We start from the raw sequence: 9,740 nt of genomic DNA, 5'->3' as shown, positions 1-9,740 counted from the left end.
AAAATAGCAGCTTTTGGAGAGGCTCCTTCAATGTATTCATTTCAAAGGGAGTTCAATTTTCTGCTGCTTCAGGGTCATGCTTTCTGCTGACCTCAGGGCTGTAGGGAAAGGACTGACCCACCCGAGCAATTCTGATGAGGCTGAGAGACACCCTTTGTCCCTCATTCCCCCAAAAGAGCTTGTTGTATTGGTTTGCATTCGTAACCTGAAGCAAGTTAAAAAGTGAGGACCTCATTGATCCTGGCAGCAAGTTTTCCACCCAGAGAATGCAGGGGAGCTCTGCAGCTGCAGGTCTCATGGTCTTTGGCTCCGGCGAGCCTTCACGCTGCTATCAGGTAAACACAGGACAGTCCCATTCCAGTCAGGCAGCAATGGCACCCCTGCTGAGGTAATGCCAAGGAGCAAGGCCAGGGCAAATCAGGGCTGCCCAGAAATCTTCAAGGAACTTGGGACAGAGACACAAGTTTCATGTTTCCACCAGCTCCTCTCCTGACTTACCTGCTCCTGCAGCAGAGCTTTGATAGCCTCACAAAATTATCTTGACACATCTCTCCAACCTAGGACTCTGCATTCACTGAAGAATTCCAGCTCCATTTAGATATCAGCCAAAGTACTTCTAATCTGGCGCAGTGGGAAAGCTATAAGGGAAGCTTCCCTTCTATAAAGCCAGAGGTGAAATTCGGCTTTCCTTTTCCTTGACGTATTTCCTAGAGGAGACAGTCACCCTGACCTTTCTCCCCCACCGATGCTCATATTTATGAGCTTCCCTGATCCAGGACAGCAGCAGGAAGCAGTTTGGTGCAGGTGACCTTTGGCAGTGCCTTGCACCTGCCTGCAGAAGAAACAAGATGGGGTGGGAGAAGAGAGAGTGCTCTTGGTGACACCAGCACAGTGAGCTCAGCATCAGATCCTGCCTGAAGAAGAGAAGCTGCCTTACACCATATCAGATAAAAAAACGAAAAAAAAGCTCCCACCCTCCTCCCCTCTTCCCTTCCTTCCCTCTTACTCTCCTCCTTTCCCTCCCTCTCTCCCCTTTTCCCTCTCTCCCCTCTCCTTCCCTCCCCCATAGTGAGGTTCAAATTTTTCATTCCTGCATCATAAGAGAGGCTCCAAACTAGGTAAAACCTCAAAGCTTCCTTTAGTGCTGGTGACTGAGGGAACAAAGAGGAAAACCACTTTGATGGCACCAGAGGGGCTACAGTCTGACTTAGAGAGATGAAGTACTGGGAAACTGTTCATTCATTGTACACTCCACCTTGTGAACCTGGCATTTGTGTACACTAGACCTTCCTCAACCCTGCGTCCTAGGATCCACTGCTTCCCAGTGAGAAAAAGAGGAAAAGCCAATGAAGAATGCAGTTATCTTTCTACCTACTTTAGAAATGAAATAAAGTAACTTGCTCTCACACAGACACTGAAGCTACAACATAATACTCAAAAACATCATTAACCAAAGGTGGTGGTTCAAGGAGGGATTTCTCCTGCAAGTGCCCTGTCGTTAATTGATTTGGAATTTGGCTTGTTTTGCTTTTCCATTCCAGGCTGGCTTCACAGCTGTGAGATTGGTGGGCGTGTCACATACTGCCACATGGATCCACCTTAACCAGGCTGCAGTGCAACCACAGCCATGACCTATCTGAGCTGTTTGACCATGGAAATGCCTGGTGTTGCCCACTACTAACAGTCTCGGCCAGTACTTGCCCAGCCAAGCCCTAGGAAAGGCAGTGCCCTGTGCCACCTCACACGCAGTTCCAAGTCACACCACTAAGAACCAGAATGGGGATTAGGATCACTGGCCACTGGGAAAAATCTCTCTGGCCACATTTATTGCAGAATCAGCCTTTTGTCTCCTCTCAGAAATAAACAAATTGACCTGATGGAGAATGAAGAACAAAGAAGATAATGTACATTAGGATAATGGAGTGGCTGATCTTCTTAAGACTCTATTTTTCATGAACTACTTGCTTTCAGACTGAAAAGGTTAAGATTAATATTCATCTATTCCCCTGAAGAAAACAGGATTGTAGCCCATTGCTACTTCTTTAAGTATGCCCAAGGACCTGGATCCATGTCACTCAGTACACAGAATCTTAGAAGCCTGAACATGCTGCACATGACCCATTATCCCATGGAAGCTCTTTCTCAAGGCCAGCCTTCCTCTGTACCACACCCCCACGCCCCCACTTTCTGCATTGAGGTGGAAAAGCTAATGTGGGACTCCTGAAGAGGCTGCCCAACATGTGCACCTCTCCTGATGTGCAACCCACCTGGTGGGTGGGCTGGATGGGGCTGCAGTCCATGACCTGTCCTCTTAGCGCCCATGGCTGCACAGACCAGAGCTGTAACCACCAAAAAGGCAGGACGTCTGGAAATACCACCACTTTGACAGCAAGATCTATCTATACTAAAACCCCAATTCTGCCCTGAGATCAATCCAGTGATCTCAAAAAGGCTCATATGCATATCTTCCTTCCCAGAGGAAGACTTTCTTCATTAACACAGAGCTGTCTACATTCTGTGCTCTTGCGGCCTCTCTATTTTGCCAATTAATGGGAAATTTCCCATTTCATCTCTTTCTTCCCTTGAGCCAAAGAAACAATCCCATTGGGAGAGCCACCATTAGTCAAATAAACTTCTTTATGCTAGCACAGTTGATGATCATAATATTCTTAAAATATTTTCCCATTTCCATTACCAGGAATTCTTCCTCTCCCATTGCAGCAGGTAAAAAACATAAGGGAGTTGGCATGCTTTTATGGTGTCCATTATCTACATACAGTGAAATCAGTCACACTGTTACCAACAGCAGTTGAACCAACAACAAATCATCACAATGTGATGCCTGGAGATACTCCTAACTCCTTGGAGATATTCAGAATTCTTCTGGACGTGGTCCTGGTCAACAAGCTTTATGTGGCCCTGCTTGAGCAGGTGGTTTGGACCAGGTGACCTCCAAGAAAACCAACTTCAGCTCTTCTGTGATGCTAGGTTGAATGCTGAATATTATAATACTGCTAAATACTCTTTATGATATTGATAAACTACTGTAAACAGCCTTCAGAAAGGAAAGGTAGCAAAAATCAGCAAAGGATGTTGAACTTCAGTGATAAAAGAGACTACGAAACAGCTTCACTTCAAACTTGCACCAACATAAATTCACAGTAACTCTTTGGTTTATGGATTTGCAGAGATTTAAAAAAGGAATCCAGTCCAAGTCCCAGAACTCTGAAATAAAGTGTCTTAAAGGTCAGTTAAATACGGTAATGCATGAAAAACCATCGTTGTGGAAAACTTCACTTGGAAGCCATTTCACACCTTCCCTACTTACATTATTTGCAGAAGAATTTAACTGCTTTTTTTCTCCACAAGGTGCTTCATTTATAAGCTTTACAAACCCAAGCAATTCAAAAGATTGTATCTGTATGCAGCTGTTTCCATCATGGTCAGACCTATAAACACAGCTCTGATTTGGTGCGATCATGGTCCATCCTGCAAGTGAGTTGTGATTCACTGGGCAGCAACTTTGCCCTTCTTACAGCATACAAATTAGGATGGTAGAGGTACACATTTGCCTTTAGGTAAGAAATATTAAAATTCAGGGAGTGGTGACCTCTGAAATAGAGAGGTAATATGCCTTTTATATAAACTCCCAAATTTACTTGCCCAAATTTACATATATAAAATACCTACTCAATTACAGAACCAAATGATAGGAAAAACTTTGTGCAATAACACAACACATGGTGTAATCTGGTTCTAAGGAGAGCACTGATGTGTCTTAGAGCTTGTTTTCAAGGTGTGCATGTCTTGTCACTACAGTTGTCACATTAAGGTTGTTATGTAACACCTAAAATACACCTCTGAACAGGGGAAATCAGTAGACTGCTATTGTAGCTCAGATACTTTGAACGTAGCAGAGCTTAGAAGCTACTTCCATGTTTTTATCCTTTGCAAAGAAAAGGATTTAACCAAACCTCAGTACAATTTTTCACTGTGCTATTACCTCACCAGGTACTTTACCATGATATAAGCACAAAGAAAACCAAATAAAACCTGCAGCCAACTCCTCCTCAGTAAGTACGTAGTGTACAGCTCCTTTGCTGCTGCTGCTGAAAAAGGATGCAGAGACCAGATGCCTAATGGCACAGGAGAGGGGAAAAGAGCCTGTGCTACCCATGGCACGGCTGAAGTTGGCTCTGGCCCTGGAAGTGTTAAATGCTTTGTGGTGAGGTAGGACAAACTTCACTTAAACTCAATTCTGTGGCCAGCCCCGATTGTTTTGACACCTGCACTATGTGAGGGATGGCATGGTCTCCTTTGTGGTGCATAATGACACATCTTCATTATTGTTCTAATACTCTGAAAAAAAAAATCCCTAATCTTTCTGTGGTGCCAGTGACTGTAACAATGCCGGGACGTTTTATTTTCCTCCTTGCTCTCTCTTTCCCTTAACCCGCTATTGTTGCCATAGCCACGATGGTGCAGTACTGCTGGTTCAGGGAAGTTTCTGTACTGTACCGCCCTGAGCTTATTGTTTAAATCTGTATTATTCAACTGTTCTGAAGATTTACATTTTTAATGGCTCATTTATGTAATCCCATAAATAAAGTAGCAGAAAAGCATCCCACACAAATGAGTGAATTGGGGTTTGAAAAAAGCTGCTGAAGCAGGTCACTCAGGGTCTCAGCTGCGGGGCCTTGATTGGTATCAGCGATATAACCACTGTGGCAATGGACTTAAGACCACCCAGTCAGCCCCAAAATGGTGCATTACCAGGGAATAGTGGAATGGTGCTATAGTTCAATCTCCCCTATTTAACAGGGAGCAGAGTTCTGCTGCAAAAACCATTTCAGCCTCAGACTCATTTACCTTATTGCTTTGACAGCTGCACCTCTCCCGCCTTAAAGTTTAGATGATTAGCTTTTCCCTCCTTGCAGCTGATGGTGATAGGCTTTTTTTTCTTAACCAGTATATTCCTGAAGGCTGATAAATTCCCTCTGAAGAGTCGGTGAATTCAAGCACCTGTCTGAAGAATTTGTTTTACAAACTGAGCACTGAGATGGAGATACATTCTAACAATTCTAAGCTTCTGCCCAATGCTCCCCTTGCTGGCTCCCTCCCTGCACACAAATCCTTCATGAACTGTAAAACCTTTGAGCAGGGCAAGTCTATTCTACTAGTCGTGCTAATGAAAGATGGGGAAGATACTTTGTTTTCAGACAGTTCTCACCCTTCAAAGTTGATTTTTGGTTGTTACCTCATAGACCAGCCTCACAGCTGCTGCACATTTGGGGTACTCTGCCTTGGGGCATCCACTGCAGCTCCTGAAGCATCCTGCTCTCCAGGACAGGTACCAGCAACAGTGGCTGACACTTCACACCCTTACGCTACTCGGCTGAGTCAGTAGGAGAAACCCACCTAATCTCAGGCTTGTGACCCTGGCACAGCTTTGGATCCACCAGCAAGCCCCACCACAGAGGGTGCCAGGCTCTGCATGGGCAGCTTGCCTGGGGTGTCCCTGTTTAAGGGACTGCAGGCAGGCAGATGTGAGGCAGCATTCCTGGGGCTGAAGGATGACACTGATGTAACTGTGGAGAGCTGGTCCTCAGAACCTCAGCTGTGCCCTCATCACCTGGACAGCCTGGGCTTCAGGGGAGCTCAGGTCACAGCAAGATGGGGTTGCTGGGGCAGGGGGATGAGCCTGACAAATGGATATAGGACTGGCACTCCTTGTCACTCCAAGAGTTCTTCTGGGGATCCCAGTTGGCAAAGCACATTTGGAGAACAGTTTGTTCTCCTATCCCCTCCAGGTGGACACCCCTGCAGCTGCAGCAGGGAAGCCTGGCAGAGGCACGAGCCAAGACCCTGCCAAGGTGAGCACCTACCCCGAGGGCCTGCCATCACCCACCTCCCAAATGGTACTGACGGGTAACAGCGGGGACCATCCTTCCCCTGGCAGCCAGGCCAGGCCCTCGCCGTGCTGCTCCCACACATTCCCTCCTCCAGGAGAGCTGTGGGAGGGCATGGCTGTGAAGACAATGCCATCCCTCCTCCCTGGCTCTTCCCAAGGCTGTCAGGACAAGTGCCAGCCAAGGCATCGGCTGGAGGACAGACAAGCACCACACAGTCAGAGCTGGAGCCACGTGCCCTTGTGTCCAGCACCGCACTGCAATACCTGGTGTGCTGTTACTGAGACACAGCGACACTTCCATCCCTATGCACGAGTGTTTCTGATGCCAAGAACAAGGCGTTTTCCCCTAATTCCAAAGCAAAGCAGCTCCTCACAGAGGTGTATGCCTGCGGAAAGCTCTGCTGGCAGATAAACCACAGCGATCCACAGGGGAGGGGCAGCTGGACAATAGCCCTTCCTCAGTTTACCTGCTGGATCTTGTTCTGCCTGGCTGCATGGAGTGGAGTCAAAGAAGCTGCTCAGAGGCAGGGAGCAGGCAGCGAAACAAAGGCGGGGAGAATACCAGCCAGCCCAAAGGAACAGTGGGGAAGCTGGTAATTGGGCCGTGTGTGTTTGGCTTTCGCCAGGCTAGCAGGTTTGTTTTTCCCAGGCTGGAGCCCAGACTGAAAGAGACACGAAATTATTAAAGACCTCAACCCAGAAAGGAGAAAAAAAAGGAAAAAATGTTAGCAGGGAAGGCTGGAGGTGAATCTCAAGTAATAGCGGTGTGGTGGGGGCTCTCTTGTTCCTTTCCAAGGGCATAGATGCCTGGGAAATCATTTTCAATGGCAAAGAAAAATGAAGTTCAGATAAAATTCATTCCAGTTGACTTTTATTGCTAGTTTAACTCATTTCTTCGACAGCTGGGAGCTTACTGGGCAGGATGCAATAGGTCCTGCTACAGAAAGGTAGAGCTGTGCCTTCCTGGTCCCTTTCTTGTTGCAAGAAGTTTCCTGCAGAGATCCAAGTCTAAATGAGACCTGTTGATGAGGCAGACTCAGAGCCACCCTCAGGGATTCCCCCACAGTGGGGCTGATCCCCAGTCCTTTTGCCAGACAGATGTTGCAAGGAGCTGTAAATCTACCTGCAGGTCTGTAGACTTCTGGCAGGCAGGATGTGTGCAGGAGCTCAGCGCAGCAGAACTTCCCTGATTCACACCAGATATGGGTTTACTCACTGACACAGTACTAGCCACTTCCCTAGGAGCCTATGCTTTCTCACAGACATTTATTTAACCAGACTGACTCAGGTGCTTGACACGAAGGAGGTCTTTCAAGTAGCCATGCTCCACACAGCATCTTGCTGGAGTCCTCCGGAAGGGAGGTAGAGAGCCAGGGCACGGGAAACTTCACCTGCCTCTCCTTGGGGCATCCCCCAACTTAGTAAATGGACACTAGGAGAGAGAAGGGGCTAACACTCAAACTTTTCTAGACAAAACACACTCTGTTCTCCAGGGACTTAGCAAGTGCCTTCTCAGTATGGAAGGGTTCAGAGAGGTACTGACCACACAGCACTGCCTCGAGGAGCAGTGTCTGCTAATATGGTAGGTAGAGAAAACTGTATTTGAATATAATATACAGAATTAAGACAAGGTAACAGCTCATGCAGGGCCTTGGTTTTCCTTCATGTGTTATACTCCTTTCTTAATAATCTTATTATTGAACTTAAACAACAGTTCATTGCCAGCAACTGTCAGTTGTTGCTGGTCCTGATGGCTTAAGCTGCTTGCTGGCATTTTTCTTTGAGAAATTTTAAATGACTAGCATTAGGCAACTTTCATCCCTCGTGTGGTGCTTTAAAAGACACAGGCAATTCCTTTCCAGGAAAAGCTAGAGAATTCAGAAGACAGAGTCTCAAGCAGATCAGAATGCCCACTCATGTTTCCCAAAACCAGACTTTGGTCGTACTTACACAATTGATATTGAGATACCACTCAGTTGATATTGAGATATCACTCGATGTTGAGTGTCATATTGCTGCTGTAAGCACTTTCTGCAGGCAAAATTTTTAAGGCTTTCTTTTAATCAGAGATATGCGCTCTTTAACATTTACTCTTGATTATTTCCTATTGACAGTCACTAAAACGAAGTGTATATTAATGCAGACAGGAGTTTCATTCATTGATGGTGAGCTACAACAGGATTATTTGCAAGTGCAAAGATCACTCACATGAATAAAGATTTGGTGGATCAGTGATTCCACTGGTAAAATGACTAAAATCCTTCTCCAAACACAATCCAGATATGTTTTCTTGCTACTTATCCAAGCAAGTCTGCTTTCGTGTTGTTCCAGCTTAATTAACTGAAAGCACGTAATTATTAGTGAGAGCTTCGATGGGACAGGAGAGGAAACATGCTTCTTGGTGATTGACTTGCAGCCACAACAAAAAAACCCCCAAACCAGTTCTGTGCAGGAAAAGCAACCCCCTCCTGCTACATTATTCCATTGATCTACAAACATTTACATCTCCTTTGTTAACTAGTTTTCTGTAGAAATTTTGTGATCACTAAGGAACACTCTTTCAACTGCACCTCAAGAAACTTCTCGTTTAGACCGATCCAGTCTAAAAAAGAGGGTGGGTTTTTGCCTTTAAGTCGTGTTATACATGAAATCTGTTGGCTTTTCTTGGATGTTCATGATTCATTGTAAATAATTCAAATTGGATTTACAAAAGAGAAGAGGCTGTACAATGAATGCAAGAACTGCATGTTACTATCTCTCTGACCATCAAAACTAACAAAAGGATTTAGTGAAGGCTACATAAAATGTTTCCTCCTCCTTCACATTGTTTTGTGATCTACATTCAGTACCAGATTGATGAAAATGAACATTTGGAGGATTTCTATCCAAAATAATGATGAAGTCTAATGAGAAAATTGTTCTGGCTGTGGCCAGAGAATAGTCTCACCTGAATAAACTTTATCTACATAATGTGCACTGAAACTAAACATAGACAACACCAGTAGCTCACAGATTAACAAGAAACACCTCTGAAGTACCACTGCAGCAACACTAAGGCAAGGTGCATTCCCTTCCCACGAGAGTAACTACGGAAGCTGAGACCAAGAACATACTATTTATTTACGTATTTATTTAAGGACTAGGCACTTTCACAAGTAACAAGTGTACAGCAGTTAGTAACACATTGGGAAAAGTCATGTCCAAGTCTGAATTTTCAGGGTTAAATCCTATCTTTAAGATGCCTTATAAACATGATGCTAGTGTTGCACAATATGAGCAACTGCAGACAAAATACAAACCTGGCTTTGTGCACCCAAGTTCTTATTAGAAAAGTAATCACTGTGCCCCCTTCCAAGTTTACTGTGATTCTATAGAGTTGCCTTTAGAACAGTTAATGAGCAGCAGAGGATTTTGTTTTTATTAAGTACACTTACGAAAGACAACATTAAAAGATGGAATTAACCAATGCAAGATTGATAATTCGTGTATATTCTGTAAGTCAGAAAAATGTGGAATTAAATCTGAACCTACCACCAGCACCACCACCACTCAAAAAAACAAGCTTTCTCCAGTTATCTGTGCAGGTCATGTCAGATCCTTTAGCTGAGTATTTCCAGTATGCAAGCATTATCAGCAATCCAGACTAATTTTGAGAGCATGCTCTAATCAGTTTCCCTACCTGAAAGCCTGGCATAAATTAATATAGCATCAGCAACAGCCCTTACCCAAAGTGGTATTTGAAGGCCTGAGAGTTGAAAGCTCTCAGGACAGCATATACCAGCATGAGCCAGAGCAGCAAGAATTCACAAAAATTTGTTCTGTGGAACAT

The sequence above is a fragment of the Corvus hawaiiensis genome, chromosome 2 (assembly GCF_020740725.1).
Source record: "Corvus hawaiiensis isolate bCorHaw1 chromosome 2, bCorHaw1.pri.cur, whole genome shotgun sequence".
Taxonomy (NCBI): Eukaryota; Metazoa; Chordata; class Aves; order Passeriformes; family Corvidae; genus Corvus; species Corvus hawaiiensis.
This window is presented reverse-complemented; position numbering follows the sequence as displayed.